Genomic DNA, 16,957 nt, shown 5'->3' with positions numbered 1-16,957 from the left:
GGATGTTATACACCAGGGGGCGAGGTGCCGGATGTTATACACCATGGGGCGAGGTGCCGGTTGTTATACACCAGGGGGCGAGGTGCCGGATGTTATACACCAGGGGGCGAGGTGCCGGATGTTATACACCAGGGGGCTAGGTGCCGGATGTTATACACCAGGGGGCTAGGTGCCGGATGTTATACACCAGGGGGCGAGGTGCCGGATGTTATACACCAGGGGGCGAGGTGCCGGATGTTATACACCTGGAGATGAGGGGCCGGATATTATTCACCAAACGGCCAGATGTTATACACCAGGGGGTGAGCGGACAGATATTATACACTGTTGGGGTGAGGGGCCGAATGTTATACACCAGGGGGTGAGTGACCAGATGTTATACACCGTGGGGGTGAGGGTCAGATGTTATACATCGGCGGGCAGTGGGCTGGATCTTATACATCCGAGGCAATGGTCTTGGATGTTATGCACCGGGGACGAGAGGCCGGATTTATTGGCAGTGGCAATGATTTGGACATGCGGCTCAGGACTTTTCTCCATAACATAGGTGTGAGCGATACGTTGCTGCCTCCCTTGCAGGCTTCCGTAGTTCTGACGCCGGTGTTCTGCCATCTGTAGTCGGCGAAGTGTTTTAATTTGTTGCTCTATTTATCACCACATTTGGATATGCAGCCACTTATTACTAATTCATTGCCCTCGCTGTAGTCGTATGAATCATCATACAGTTCAGCACAATTGAAGGCAATGTAATAAGTAATCCCATATGAGCACATTAGTCATTTAAGCAATTCATTAAATTGTGTTCTGCTTGTTTCGCTGCTGCCTGCCCTTCCTCCAACCTCCCCCGTTATCGGTTACTTGCACACGCGCACCCGAGCATTTGCACAATTTCCTTGTGGTCGCAATACCACATTGTAGAGCCAAATGAAACAAAAATCCGCGCTCTCCTCTGCCTCCGAGATCCGGAGCTTTATTCATCGTCTCTCGCTGGTCCTCGCAGTATTGATTTTGCCGACTGCTGCGTTTTGAACGATTCACATAGATTCACATATGTCTTATGTGACTGCACAAGATTTGCAGGAATGTGCATTTGCATTCTTAAAGGGATTGCTCCATAGTGATCATTTCTCACCTGTTGATTGTGGCACAACCCTAGCACCCCTTAATGACCCCAGATGAAAATGTATATGTTTTTCATCATGGCGAGATCACAGGTTTTGTTGGTGCACTATGTACACTGGTGGAGCGTCTTCTAAGTGGATACAGAGGTATTTGATAATTAATTAAAGGCACTTTCCATGATTATAAAAAGGTCAATTTGTTTGTTTTTCCGTTCTTGCCAGTATCTACAGTGGGGAAAAAAAGTATTTAGTCAGCCACCAATTGTGCAAGTTCTCCCACTTAAAAAGATGAGCGAGGCCTGTAACTGATATCATAGGTAGACCACAACTATGGGAGTCAATATGATTAAACAAATCCAGAAAATCACCTTGTCTGATTTGGCAAGATTTATTTTGCAAATTATGGTGGAAATTAAGTATTTGGTCATTAATAGTGATGAGCGAGTGTACTCGTTGCTCGGGTTTTCCTGAGCACGCTCGGGTGGTCTCCGAGTATTTGTGACTGCTCTGAGATTTAGTTTTTTTTTTACTCAGCTGCATGAACAAAAACTAAATCTCCGAGCAGTCACAAATACTCGGAGACCACCCGAGCAACGAGTACTCTCGCTCATCACTAGTCATTAGCAAAAGTTAAAGGGAACCTGTCACCCCAAAAATCGAAGGTGAGCTAAGCCCACCGGCATCAGGGGCTTATCTACAGCATTCTGTAATACTGTAGATAAGCCCCCGATGTATCCTAAAAGATGAGAAAAAGAGGTTAGATTATACTCACCTTGGCTGGTGGTCCGATCCGGTGGGCGTCGCGGTCTGGTCCCATCTTCATAGGATGACGTCCTTTTCTGGTCTTCATGCTGCGGCTCCGGGCGCAGGTGTACTTTGTCTGCCCTGTTGAGGGCAGAGCAAAGTACTGCAGTGTGCAGGCGCCCGTAAAGGTCAGAGAGGCCCAGCGCCTGCGCACTGCAGTACTTTGCTCTGCCCTCAACAGGGCAGACAAAGTACACCTGCGCCGGAGCCGCAGTATGAAGACCAGAAGAGGACGTCATCTGATGAAGATGGGAGGCACCGGACCGGACCGCGACACACATCGGACCGGGACCACCCCTGGGTGAGTATAATCTAACCTCTTTTTCTTATCTTTTAGGATACATCGAGGGCTTATCTACCGCATTACAGAATGCTGTAGATAAGCCTCTGATGCTGGCGGGCTTAGCTCACCCTCGATTTTGGGGGTGACAGGTTCCCTTTAATCTCAATATTTTGTTAGATATCCCTTGTTGGCAATGACCGAGGTCAAACATTTTCTGTAAGTCTTCACAAGGCTGGCACACACTGTTGGTGGCATGTTGGCCCATTCCTCTAGAGCAGTGATGTGTTTGGCCTGGGCGGCACAGACTTTCAGCCCCCTCCAAAGGTTTCCTATGGGGTTGAGATCTGGAGACAGGCTAGGCCACTCCAGAACCTTCATATGCGTCTTACGATGCCACTCCTTCGTTACCCTGGCAGTGTACTTGGGATCATTATCATGTTGAAAGACCCATCCACGTTTCATCTTCAATGCTCTTGCTAATGGTAGGAGGTTTGCACTCAAAATCTCACGATACATGGCCCCATTCATTCTTCCATGTACACAGATCAGTCGTCCTTGTCTCTTTACAGAGAAACAGCCCCAAAGCATGATGTTGCCACCACCATGCTTCCCAGATGTTATGGTGCTCTTAAGATGCAACTCCACATTCTGTCTCCTCCAAAAACGATGAGTTTTGTTTCTACCAAACAGTTCTACTTTGGTTTCATCCGATCATATGACATTCTCCCAATACTCTTCTGGATAATCCAAATGCTCTCTAGCAAACTTCAGACGGGCCCGGACATGTTCTGATTTAAGCAGGGGGACACGTCTGGCACTGCAGGATCTGAGTTCCTGGCGGCGTAGTGTGTTACTGATGGTAGCCTTAGTTACGGTGGTCCCAGCTCTATGCAGGTCATTCACTAGCTCTCCACCCCCCTCCCCCCCACCAATGTGGTTCCGGGATTTTTGCTCACCATTCTTGTGATCATTTGGACCCCACTGGGTGAGATCTTGTGTGGAGCCCCAAATCAAGGGAGATTATCAGTGGTCTTGTATGTCTTCCATTTTCTTATTATTGCTCCCACAGTTGATTTCATCACACCAAGCTGCTTGTCTATTGCAGATTCAGTCTTCTCAGCCTGGTGCAGGGCTACAATTTTGTTTCTGGTGTCCTTCGACAGCTCTTTGGTCTTCATCATAGTGGAGTTTGGAGTCAGACTGTTTGAGGTTGTGGACAGGTGTCTTTTATACTGATAACAAGTTCAAACAGGTGCCATTACTACAGATAATGAGTGGAGGAAAGAGGAGCCTCTTAAAGAAGAAGTTACAGGTCTGTGAGAGCCACAAATCTTGCTTGTTTTTAGGTGACCAAATACTTATTTTCCACCATAATTTGCTAAATAAATCAGACAAGGTGATTTTCTGGATTTGTTTTCTTATTGTGACTCTCATAGTTGTGCTCTACCTATGATGTCAATTACAGGCCTCTGTCATATTTTTAAGTGGGAGAACTTGCACAATTAGTGGCTGACTAAATACTTTTTTCCCCACTGTATGTAGTTATTTCAGCTAAAGAGACAAATATTCAGGTGAGTTGGTGATCCTAGGGTAGGCCAAGAATGTATAATACCAGACAACCTTGATAGAAGGGGGCTAGAGATTTTTCTATGCTTATGGACCCAACAAGTTGCTTTCTAGCATGGCTTCCATTAGGCTTGGTCCACTTGCCAATGTTGATCATGCAGTTAAAGTTTCTCCATTTTCTATCTTCGGGAGTTCTCTGCTCCCCAGTCTCCCGGTTTCCTTCTTTTCGGGGAGCGTAGCGCTCCTGATGAGTGACTGTTTTTGACGAGTGAAATGGTTTCGCCTCTTGTCTGAACTATACAGCAAAGGTGACGATCTAGCCAGCTATAGAACTGCACTTGCAAGGTGTGTAGCCAAGAGCTTGTAAGTGATTCGTGTTTTGAGGAGGAAATGACCACTTCTGAGGTGGCCGGTAACCTAAACAAGGAGCTGTAAACTACAGAAGTAAAAATTCCTCGTGCTTAAGAATGGAGACGATTTTTATCAAGTTGCAAAACTCCTCATTTTTTCCATTGATAATGGTGTAAGAATGTCGTTCCTTGGTTTATGTTTCTGCAAACTCCAATCGCGCCAAGTCTTGCTTCAGCTTTCACCATTCACTTGAAGGCATGCATGAATTTGCCATTAAATTCAGTTTTGGGGAAGCACAAAAGTTGCTCGACTGCTGATAGCTGTGGCGATCCCAGTCTCGGCGGTCCATCCACCGGTGACTAGCACTCCATGATGTCTTTCTTTGCGTGCTTCGCAGATGATTTGTCATTTTACTCGATCAGCGTCTAGTATGATGATTCCTTCTGTTTCCCATGTAGACATGACACCGCAATACTCGGTATTCCTGCATCTTCCCTGGGGAACAATGCTGGATTCCTAATTTAGCTAGCTGGCCGGCGGTGACCTTACCAATAATCTCGAGCATGACATTTTTAGAACATAGACATATCTCTCAATGGTTTTGTACTACCAAGGAGAATGTGAAAATCCAAGCCGGTTTCCATCTCCCTTATTGAGAAGCTGAAGTTGTGGATTGCTCTTTCCAATGGTTTCCTTAGGAATAACCTTCAAGGCTTCTTTTAAATGCCAAGCGAGCCTGTCCTGAGATTTCTACGAGCGTCCCCCTTTGACCTCTGAAGAGGTCCTGAATATAAAATGACTTCAGCAAGTGACCCGAGTGTCCTCTCCTCCAACTGCAGAACATAATATGAGAGTACAAAGACGAGAGGCGCATATTACCGATGGAGGCGACCTAATGGGGACCCTCAGCTGCTCTTCACTAAAGTCCAGGGTTTTAACCCTGAGAACCTGCACACTGGTAACTCCTTCCTCGCCCTCTTGTCTTAAGCTTTTACCATCTTAATTACCACACAATGGTTTTACTACTTTACCCTAGTAATTCACAAATGACTTAGACAATTAGGGTGGCATTATTTTTTTGTAATTAATTGCATGTATTTTATGCTAAAAATTATTTTGCAGTTGGGTTTATTTAAGAATTGTGCAGCATGTGCCTTCTATAGCCGGTGTGCTGCACTGCATGTTGTTGGCTGTAGAATGAGTTATCTGAGGATCCATCAGTGAGATCGTTCCTGACGGGGAGTTTGTAAGGTGTTTTTATGTCTTTTTTTCTGGACTTTTTTGTGTTGGTTTATGACCACACGGACATATTTGAGCTAAACTTTGATTTGGTTATAAATCAGCTGAGAGTAGCTCAGAAATAGATAAAGGCGTTACACACACTCCCGTTAGATCAGGGATGTCAAACTCAAATATACAGAGAGCCAAGATTAAACAATTGGACAAAGTCACCAGCCAATCTGGTTTATTGAAAAAAAAAATGTCTACGATTGGGGAAGCTTTTCCCTATCCAATATAACGATGAACCTTTTCATATGAAAACGAAGTTAAAGGGGTTGTCCCTCGATCAAAGATCTCAAGAGTTAGATCACATGACCGAAGCATTGGGTATTTTCTGGAGCGCAGGGGCTCATGTCTCCCAACTTTGCAGCCTTTACAATGAAATGTTCCTTCTACTGAAGCCTCTAGATTGCCCTTTCATTGCCTCATGCCAAAAAAAGTACCCCAAGTGAATTCCTCCACAGCTCCCTCCACATGCACAGTGTGATGACCTTACTGTTCAAAGTATGGTGACCTCAGCCCAGTAGGATTCCCCAACTCTGATCACGACACAGTATAATGGGCCCCACATAGTCCTCCATACAGAATAATGGCCCCACATAATCCTCCCTACACAATAATGGTCCCACAATAGTATTCCTTACAGTATAATGGGCCCCACATGTTCTCCATACAGTATAATGGGCCCCACATAGTGTTCCATACAGTATAATGGTCCCACATAGTGCTCCTTACAGTATAATGGGCCCCACATGTCCTCCATACAGTATAATGAGCCCCACATGTTCTCTATACAGTATAATAGGCCCCACATAGTCCTTCATACAAAATATGGGCCCCACATAATCCTACACACAGTATAATGGGCCCCACATGTCCTCCATACAGTATAATGGGCCCCACATGTCCTCCATACAGTATAATGGGCCCCACATGTTCTCTATACAGTATAATAGGCCCCACATAGTCCTTCATACAAAATATGGGCCCCACATAATCCTACACACAGTATAATGGGACCCACATGTTCTCCATACAGTATAATGGGCCCCACATGTCCTCCATACAGTATAATGGGCCCCACATGTTCTCTATACAGTATAATAGGCCCCACATAGTCCTTCATACAAAATATGGGACCCACATAATCCTACACACAGTATAATGGGCCCCACATGTTCTCCATACAGTATAATGAGCCCCACATGTTCTCCATACAGTATAATGGGCCTCACATAGTGCTCCATACAGTATAATAGCCCCACATAGTGCTACTTACAGTATAATGGCCCCACATGTCCTCCATACAGTATGAGCCCCACATGTTCTTCGTACAGTATAATAGGCCCCACATAGTCCTGCATACAAAATATGGGCCCCACATAATCCTACACACAGTATAATGGGCCCACATAGTCCTCCATACAGCATAATGGGTCCCACATAGTCCTCCATGCGGAATAATGGCCCCACATACTGCTCCATGTTCAGAAAAACAGAAAAAAAATAAACAATAAAAAAGAAACCATAAAAAAAATCAAATATACACATATTTGGTATCGCCGCGTTCATAATCGCCCAATCTATCAATATATAAAATGAATTAATCCAGTCGGTAAATGGCGTAGCGGTAAAAAAAATCGAAATGCCAGAATTACCTTTTTTTGGTCTCTATAACATTGCAGCAAAATGCAATAACAGGCGATCAAAAGATCGTATACATAACAAAACGTATCAATAAAAATGTCAGATTGGCATACCTCAGATCCTGAAAAATTGAGACACTACGGGTCTCAGAAAATGGCTACTTTTTTTTTTTTTGCACAAACTTAGAATTTTTTTTCACCACTTAAATAAAAAACTTAGACCTGTTTAGTGCCTGTGAACTCGTAATGACCTGGAGAGTCATAGTGGTAGGTCAGTTTTAGCATTTGGTGAACATGGTAAGAAAAAGATCCAAAAAACAATTGTGGAATTGCACTTTTTTTTTGCAATTTCACCGCATTTGGAATTTTTTTTTCCTATTTTTCAGTACATGATATGGTAAAATCAATGGTGCCATTCAAAAGTACAACTCGTCATATTGACGGAAAAATAAAAAGTTATGACTCTGGGAAGAAAGGGAGTAAAAAATGGAAACGCAAAAACTGAAATAGCCCTGGTCCTTTAGGGGTTAAGGTTGATCTCCATTTTGTTAATAATCCCTTCTCCCAAGTAGGGATTATCCAATCAGAAGATTATAAAATGCCCTCCAGCGATCAGCTGTGATCTGTGAGCAAACGTGTTAGTAAGTGTGCAATATCTCTGCAGCGCCTCCACAGGGGAAATGAAGGATTGCACAGTGTCTCTTCAACTCAATGGGAGATCTGTGTGATGCCGGACAGGTCATCTAGAGAGAAAATCTTTGGAATCTCTCTCCCCTCTGTGACCAGGAGACGAAGACCTCCTCTATAAATCCTGAATTACTTACTGGGTTATTCCCCCAAAAATCAAATTACTCCTTATCCATAGGACTGGGGATAACTTGCTGATCACTGGGGTTTGACTGATTGGGGCCTTGGAAGCCCATGAATGGGGCTCTGCAGCCCTTTCCTCAATGGCGCAGAGGTGCACATGCTTGATTCCCACTCTATTCAGTGCCCGAGACTTCCCGGAACTAGCCGAGCACTGTACTCATCAGTCCTATAGACCATGAATGGGGTGGAGGCTGAGCCCTCCTGCACCTCCGCTCCTACAGGTCACATAGCTGCACACACCCCATTTTGGGGCTTCCAAACTCCTGATCTCTGCGATCAGCATGTTATCCCCTATGCTATGAGATAACTTCATTTTTATGGAATCACTGTTTGATAAGATATTTTGACATGGGTTTCCTAAACAGGACAACCCCCTTTAGCTAGTTCTTCTTGTCCAGTTTCTTACCTGGACTGTGGATATTACTATTTCTCACACACCTCATCAGTTCTTTAATGCATGAATACACAGTCATGGCCAAAAGTGTTGGCACCCTTGAAATTGTTCCAGAAAACTACATATTTCTCCCAGAAAATTATTGCAGTTACACGTTTTGTTATACACATGTTTATTTCCTTTTATGTGTATTGGAACAACACAAAAAAAACTGAAAAAAAGATAAATAAAGATAAATTGGACATAATTTCACACACAACTGTTGTGAATTCTGTGGCTGAATTCACTCCTGTGGTCACAAGTGGTACTGCAGCTTCTGAGCTTCCTCCCTCAGGTGTTCTGGTGAGCTCGTTAACTGCTTCATTACTTAACTCTGCCTGATGCTGCTATCCTTGCTCCTTGTCAATGTTTCAGTGTTGGATCTGAGCTTCTCCTGATTGTTCCTGTGACCTGCTGCTCTGTATAGCTAAGTGCCTTTTGCTTTTTTGTTGCCTTTTTTCTGTCCAGCTTGTCTTTTGTTTTGCTGGAAGCTCTGAGACGCAAAGGGTGTACCGCCGTGCCGTTAGTTCGGCACGGTGGTTTTTTTTTGCCCCTTTGCGTGGTTTTGCTTTAGGGTTTTTTGTAGACTGCAAAGTTCGCTTTACTGTCCTCGCTCTGTCCTAGAATATCGGGCCCCACTTTGCTGAATCTATTTCATCCCTACGTTTTGTCTTTTCATCTTACTCACAGTCATTATATGTGGGGGGCTGCCTTTTCCTTTGGGGAATTTCTCTGGGGCAAGTCAGGCCTATTTTTCTATCTTCAGGCTAGCTAGTTTCTTAGGCTGTGCCGAGTTGCCTAGGTAGTTGTTAGGCGCAATCCACAGCCGCTTTTAGTTGTGTTTAGGATAGGATCAGGTGTGCAGTCTACAGAGTTTCCACGTCTCAGAGCTCGTTCTTGTATTTTTGGGTTTTTGTCAGATCACTGTGTGCGCTCTGATCGCTAAGCACACTGTGTTTCTGGATTGCCTTCATAACACCTGTCATTAGCAAACATAACAGTACAAGGAGCCAAACTAATGATTTTCAATAGAGGGAAAGAAAAAGTTCTGACATCATTTTTTTTTTTTTCTGCTCTGTGTTCACTTTTTTTTTTTTTTCCCCTAGACATTTGGGTGATTCTGGACACAGGTGTGGACATGGATATTCAGGGTCTGTGCTCTTCAATGGATAATCTCGTTATAAATGTACAAAAAATTCAAGATACTATTGATCAGAAATCTATGTTAGAACCAAGAATTCCTATTCCTGATTTGTTTTTTGGAGATAGAACTAAGTTTCTAAGTTTCAAAAATAATTGTAAGCTATTTCTGGCCTTGAAACCTCATTCTTCTGGTAATCCTATTCAACAGGTTTTGATTATTATTTCTTTTTTGCGCGGCGACCCTCAAGACTGGGCATTTTCTCTTGCGCCAGGAGACCCTGCATTGAGTAGTGTCGATGCGTTTTTCCTGGCGCTCGGATTGCTGTACGATGAGCCTAATTCAGTGGATCAGGCTGAGAAAAATTTGCTGGCTTTGTGCCAGGGTCAGGATGATATAGAAGTATATTGTCAGAAATTTAGGAAATGGTCAGTACTCACTCAGTGGAATGAATCTGCGCTGGCAGCTTTGTTCAGAAAGGGTCTCTCTGAGGCTCTTAAGGATGTCATGGTGGGATTTCCTATGCCTGCTGGTTTGAATGAGTCTTTGTCTTTGGCCATTCAGATCGGTCGACGCTTGCGCGAGCGTAAATCTGTGCACCATTAGGCGGTACTGCCTGAGGTTAAACCTGAGCCTATGCAGTGCGATAGGACTATGACTAGAGTTGAACGGCAGGAATACAGACGTCTGAATGGTCTGTGTTTCTACTGTGGTGATTCCACTCATGCTATTTCTGATTGTCCTAAGCGCACTAAGCGGTCCGCTAGGTCTGCCGTCATTGGTACTGTACAGTCCAAATTCCTTCTGTCCATTACCTTGATATGCTCTTTGTCGTCGTTTTCTGTCATGGCGTTTGTGGATTCGGGCGCTGCCCTGAATCTGATGGATTTGGATTATGCTAAACGTTGTGGGTTTTTCTTGGAGCCTTTGCGGTGTCCTATTCCATTGAGAGGAATTGATGCTACACCTTTGGCCAAGAATAAACCTCAATACTGGGCCCAGCTGACCATGTGCATGGCTCCTGCACATCAGGAAGTTATTCGCTTTCTGGTGTTGCATAATCTGCATGATGTGGTCGTGTTGGGGTTGCCATGGCTACAAACCCATAATCCAGTATTGGATTGGAATTCCATGTCGGTATCCAGCTGGGGTTGTCAGGGGGTACATGGTGATGTTCCATTTTTGTCGATTTCGTCATCCACCCCTTCTGAGGTCCCAGAGTTCTTGTCTGATTATCAGGATGTATTTGAAGAGCCCAAGTCCGATGCTCTACCTCCGCATAGGGATTGTGATTGTGCTATCAATTTGATTCCTGGTAGTAAATTCCCTAAAGGTCGATTATTTAATTTATCCGTGCCCGAACACGCCGCTATGCGCAGTTATGTGAAGGAATCCCTGGAGAAGGGACATATTCGCCCATCGTCTTCACCACTGGGAGCAGGGTTCTTCTTTGTAGCCAAGAAGGATGGTTCGCTGAGACCGTGTATTGATTACCGCCTTCTTAATAAGATCACTGTTAAATTTCAGTATCCCTTGCCATTGTTATCTGACTTGTTTGCTCGGATTAAGGGGGCTAGTTGGTTCACTAAGATAGATCTTCATGGTGCGTATAATCTGGTGAGAATCAGGCAAGGAGATGAATGGAAAACTGCATTCAATATGCCCGAGGGTCATTTTGAGTATCTAGTGATGCCGTTCGGACTTGCCAATGCTCCATCTGTGTTTCAGTCTTTTATGCATGACATCTTCCGTGAGTATCTGGATAAATTCCTGATTGTTTACTTGGATGACATTTTGATCTTCTCAGATGATTGGGAGTCGCATGTGAAGCAGGTCAGAATAGTTTTTCAGGTCCTGCGTGCTAACTCTTTGTTTGTGAAGGGATCAAAGTGTCTCTTCGGTGTGCAGAAAGTTTCATTTTTGGGGTTCATCTTTACCCCTTCTACTATCGAGATGGATCCAGTTAAGGTCCAAGCCATCCAGGATTGGATTCAGCCGACATCTCTGAAAAGTCTGCAAAAGTTCCTGGGCTTTGCTAATTTTTATCGTCGCTTCATCTGTAATTTTTCTAGCATTGCCAAACCATTGACCGATTTGACCAAGAAGGGTGCTGATTTGGTTAATTGGTCTTCTGCTGCTGTGGAAGCTTTTCAGGAGTTGAAGCGTCGTTTTTGTTCTGCCCCTGTGTTGTGTCAGCCAGATGTTTCTCTTCCGTTCCAGGTCGAGGTTGATGCTTCTGAGATTGGAGCAGGGGCGGTTTTGTCACAGAGAGGTTCTGATTGCTCAGTGATGAAACCATGTGCTTTCATTTCCAGGAAGTTTTCGCCCGCTGAGCGTAATTATGATGTGGGCAATCGAGAGTTGCTGGCCATGAAGTGGGCATTCGAGGAGTGGCGTCATTGGCTTGAAGGAGCTAAGCATCGCGTGGTGGTATTGACTGATCATAAGAACTTGACTTATCTCGAGTCTGCCAAGCGCTTGAATCCTAGACAGGCCCGTTGGTTGTTATTTTTTGCCCGCTTCGACTTTGTGATTTCGTACCTTCCGGGCTCTAAAAATGTGAAGGCGGATGCTCTGTCTAGGAGTTTTGTGCCCGACTCTCCGGGTTTATCTGAGCCAGCGGGTATCCTCAAGGAAGGAGTCATTGTGTCTGCCATCTCCCCTGATTTGCGGCGGGTGCTGCAAAAATTTCAGGCGAATAAACCTGATCGTTGTCCAGCAGAGAAACTGTTCGTCCCTGATAGGTGGACTAATAAACTTATCTCTGAACTTCATTGTTCGGTGTTGGCTGGTCATCCTGGAATCTTTGGTACCAGAGAGTTAGTGGCTAGATCCTTCTGGTGGCCATCTCTGTCACGGGATGTACGTACTTTTGTGCAGTCCTGTGGGATTTGTGCTAGGGCTAAGCCCTGCTGTTCTCGTGCCAGTGGGTTGCTTTTGCCCTTGCCGGTCCCAAAGAGGCCTTGGACACATATTTCGATGGATTTCATTTCTGACCTTCCCGTTTCTCAAAAGATGTCAGTCATTTGGGTGGTCTGTGATCGCTTTTCTAAAATGGTCCATCTGGTGCCCTTGGCTAAATTGCCTTCCTCCTCTGATTTGGTACCTTTGTTCTTTCAGCATGTGGTTCGGTTGCATGGCATTCCTGAGAATATTGTTTCTGACAGAGGTTCCCAGTTTGTTTCAAGGTTTTGGCGAGCCTTTTGTGGTAGGATGGGCATTGACCTATCCTTTTCCTCGGCTTTCCATCCTCAGACTAATGGCCAGACCGAACGAACCAATCAGACCTTGGAAACATATCTGAGATGTTTTGTTTCTGCAGACCAGGATGATTGGGTGTCCTTTTTGCCGTTGGCTGAGTTCGCCCTTAATAATCGGGCCAGCTCGGCTACCTTGGTTTCTCCATTTTTTTGCAATTCTGGGTTCCATACTCGTTTCTCTTCAGGACAGGTTGAGTCTTCGGACTGTCCTGGTGTGGATTCTGTGGTGGATAGGTTGCAGCAGATCTGGACTCAGGTAGTGGACAATTTGATCTTGTCCCAGGAGAAAGCTCAACTTTTCGCTAATCGCAGACGCCGTGTGGGTCCCCGACTTCGTGTTGGGGATCTGGTTTGGCTATCTTCTCGTCATATTCCTATGAAGGTTTCCTCTCCTAAATTTAAACCTTGTTTTATTGGTCCGTATAGGATTTCTGAGGTTCTCAATCCTGTGTCTTTTCGTTTGACCCTCCCAGACTCCTTTTCCATACATAATGTATTCCATAGGTCGTTGTTGCGGAGATACGTGGCACCTATGGTTCCATCTGTTGAGCCTCCTGCCCCGATTTTGGTGGAGGGGGAATTGGAGTATATTGTGGAGAAGATTTTGGATTCTCGTGTTTCTAGACGGAAACTCCAGTATCTGGTTAAATGGAAGGGTTATGCTCAGGAAGATAATTCCTGGGTTTTTGCCTCTGATGTCCATGCTTCCGATCTTGTTCATGCCTTTCATGCGGCTCATCCTGGTCGGCCTGGGGGCTCTGGTGAGGGTTCGGTGACCCCTCCTCAAGGGGGGGGTACTGTTGTGAATTCTGTGGCTGAATTCACTCCTGTGGTCACAAGTGGTACTGCAGCTTCTGAGCTTCCTCCCTCAGGTGTTCTGGTGAGCTCGTTAACTGCTTCATTACTTAACTCCGCCTGATGCTGCTATCCTTGCTCCTTGTCAATGTTTCAGTGTTGGATCTGAGCTTCTCCTGATTGTTCCTGTGACCTGCTGCTCTGTATAGCTAAGTGCCTTTTGCTTTTTTGTTGCCTTTTTTCTGTCCAGCTTGTCTTTTGTTTTGCTGGAAGCTCTGAGACGCAAAGGGTGTACCGCCGTGCCGTTAGTTCGGCACGGTGGTTTTTTTTTGCCCCTTTGCGTGGTTTTGCTTTAGGGTTTTTTGTAGACTGCAAAGTTCGCTTTACTGTCCTCGCTCTGTCCTAGAATATCGGGCCCCACTTTGCTGAATCTATTTCATCCCTACGTTTTGTCTTTTCATCTTACTCACAGTCATTATATGTGGGGGGCTGCCTTTTCCTTTGGGGAATTTCTCTGGGGCAAGTCAGGCCTATTTTTCTATCTTCAGGCTAGCTAGTTTCTTAGGCTGTGCCGAGTTGCCTAGGTAGTTGTTAGGCGCAATCCACAGCCGCTTTTAGTTGTGTTTAGGATAGGATCAGGTGTGCAGTCTACAGAGTTTCCACGTCTCAGAGCTCGTTCTTGTATTTTTGGGTTTTTGTCAGATCACTGTGTGCGCTCTGATCGCTAAGCACACTGTGTTTCTGGATTGCCTTCATAACACCTGTCATTAGCAAATATAACAGTACAAGGAGCCAAACTAATGATTTTCAATAGAGGGAAAGAAAAAGTTCTGACATCATTTTTTTTTTTTTTCTGCTCTGTGTTCACTTTTTTTTTTTTTTTCCCCCTAGACATTTGGGTGATTCTGGACACAGGTGTGGACATGGATATTCAGGGTCTGTGCTCTTCAATGGATAATCTCGTTATAAATGTACAAAAAATTCAAGATACTATTGATCAGAAATCTATGTTAGAACCAAGAATTCCTATTCCTGATTTGTTTTTTGGAGATAGAACTAAGTTTCTAAGTTTCAAAAATAATTGTAAGCTATTTCTGGCCTTGAAACCTCATTCTTCTGGTAATCCTATTCAACAGGTTTTGATTATTATTTCTTTTTTGCGCGGCGACCCTCAAGACTGGGCATTTTCTCTTGCGCCAGGAGACCCTGCATTGAGTAGTGTCGATGCGTTTTTCCTGGCGCTCGGATTGCTGTACGATGAGCCTAATTCAGTGGATCAGGCTGAGAAAAATTTGCTGGCTTTGTGCCAGGGTCAGGATGATATAGAAGTATATTGTCAGAAATTTAGGAAATGGTCAGTACTCACTCAGTGGAATGAATCTGCGCTGGCAGCTTTGTTCAGAAAGGGTCTCTCTGAGGCTCTTAAGGATGTCATGGTGGGATTTCCTATGCCTGCTGGTTTGAATGAGTCTTTGTCTTTGTCTTTTGTCTTTTCCTTTGGGGAATTTCTCTGGGGCAAGTCAGGCCTATTTTTCTATCTTCAGGCTAGCTAGTTTTCTTAGGCTGTGCCGAGTTGCCTAGGTAGTTGTTAGGCGCAATCCACAGCCGCTTTTAGTTGTGTTTAGGATAGGATCAGGTGTGCAGTCTACAGAGTTTCCACGCCTCAGAGCTCGTTCTTGTATTTTTGGGTTTTTGTCAGATCACTGTGTGCGCTCTGATCGCTAAGCACACTGTGTTTCTGGATTGCCTTCATAACACCTGTCATTAGCAAACATAACACACAACCCAAAAAGTGGCCTGAAAAAACCTTCCCCAAATTGTGGGTAAACAACTTTGTTTCAAGCATGATGCTCTTTTAAATTCACCCGTGGCAAGTAACTGGTGAGGGCAATATGAAAATTCCACCTGAACCCAGGTAAAAAGAGGAGCAGCTGACTCAATCTTTGCATTGTGACTGTGCGTGCCACGCCAAGCATGGAGAACAGAAAGAGAAGAGAACAGTCTGAGGACTTGAGAACCAAAACTGTTGAACAATATCAGCAATCTCAAGGTTACAAGCCCATCTTCAGAGATCTTGATGTTCCTTTGTGCATGGTGAACAACATAATCAAGAACTTTACAACCCATGGCACTGTACCTAATCTCCCTGGACGTGGGTGGCCGAGAAAAATTGATGAAAGGTTCCAATGCAGGATAGCCTGTATGGTGGATATGCAGCCCCAATCAATGTGCAAAGAAATTCTGCAGGCTCATAACGCGACAGTGTCAGCGCAAACTATCCATCAAAATTGAATTAAATGAAATGCTATAACAGGAGACCCAGGAGGACCCCACTGCAACCACAGAGACATGAAAATACTAGACTGTAGCTTGCCCAAATGTAAAGCACTTCTTTACACTGTTTGCCAAAAGCAGAATGAAGCCTACAAAGAAAAGAGCACAGTACCTACAGTCAAATATGGTGGAGGTTCAAAGATGTTTTGGGATTTTTCTGCTGCCTCTGGAACTGGGTGCCTTGACTGTGTGCATGGCATCATGAAATTTGAAGATTACCAAAGGATTTTGGATGGCAATGTAGTGCCCAGTGTCAGAAAGCTGGCATGGGTCTTACAGCAGGACAATGACCCCAAACGTATTTTAAGAAGCCCCCAGAAATGGATGGAAACAAAGTGCTGTAGATCTGAAGTGGCTGCAATGAGTCTAGATCTAAATCCCATTGATCATCTGTGGAGAGATCTTACAATTGCTGTTAGAAGACGCCTTCACATATGAGAGACCGGGAGCCGTTTACAAGAGAAGCGTCGGCCTAAGTTCCATTTGAGAGGTGTAAGAAGCTTGTGGATGGTTATAGGAAGCGATTGATTGCAATTATTTTTTCCACACGGTGTGCAACCAAATATTAATTTTAGGGTGCCAACAATTTTGTCCTGTTTATTTTGGGTTTTTTGTGAAATTATGTCCAAAAAGCCTTTTTTGTTCTGCTTTTTTTATGTTGTTCCAATGCACACAAAGGAAATAAGCATGTGTATAACAAAACATGGGGAATTGAAGTAATTTTCTGGGAGAAAAACTTCATTTTCTGGACAATTTCAAGGGTGCCAACACTTTCGACCATGGCTGTGTGTATATACTGCATCCACGGACTCTCACCAGGGCTCACGTGTATGTAGACATGACTGCGGTGCGCTTGGAGAAGATGAATGCAGCCATTTGGAATTTATTGTAACCATAAAAGATGTCATGGACTCCTCCTTTGCAAGGTTGGCAATAAATAATCTCCTATGTCCGCTTCCTATACATTTTACGATCCCCCTCAAAGCTTGTTTTAACCATACGGTGATGTCTATTGTCTCAGTCAATATTGTATGTTGTCGTTTTTTTTTCTTTGTGGGCCCCTATATATACT

The 16,957-nt window shown here is 44.4% G+C and overlaps 1 protein-coding gene across 3 annotated transcripts in view; it reads left to right on the top strand.

The window, feature by feature from the left end:
• WDR7 (WD repeat domain 7) overlaps nucleotides 1-16,957 on the top strand; it is a 418,087-nt gene that overhangs the window by 255,639 nt on the left and 145,491 nt on the right. The gene's annotated exons all lie outside the window — the stretch shown is intronic.

This window comes from Ranitomeya imitator, chromosome 1 (assembly GCF_032444005.1).
Source record: "Ranitomeya imitator isolate aRanImi1 chromosome 1, aRanImi1.pri, whole genome shotgun sequence".
Taxonomy (NCBI): domain Eukaryota; kingdom Metazoa; phylum Chordata; class Amphibia; order Anura; family Dendrobatidae; genus Ranitomeya; species Ranitomeya imitator.
Note: the sequence above shows the minus strand (reverse complement) of the source record. Positions and strands in the feature narration are given on the sequence as shown.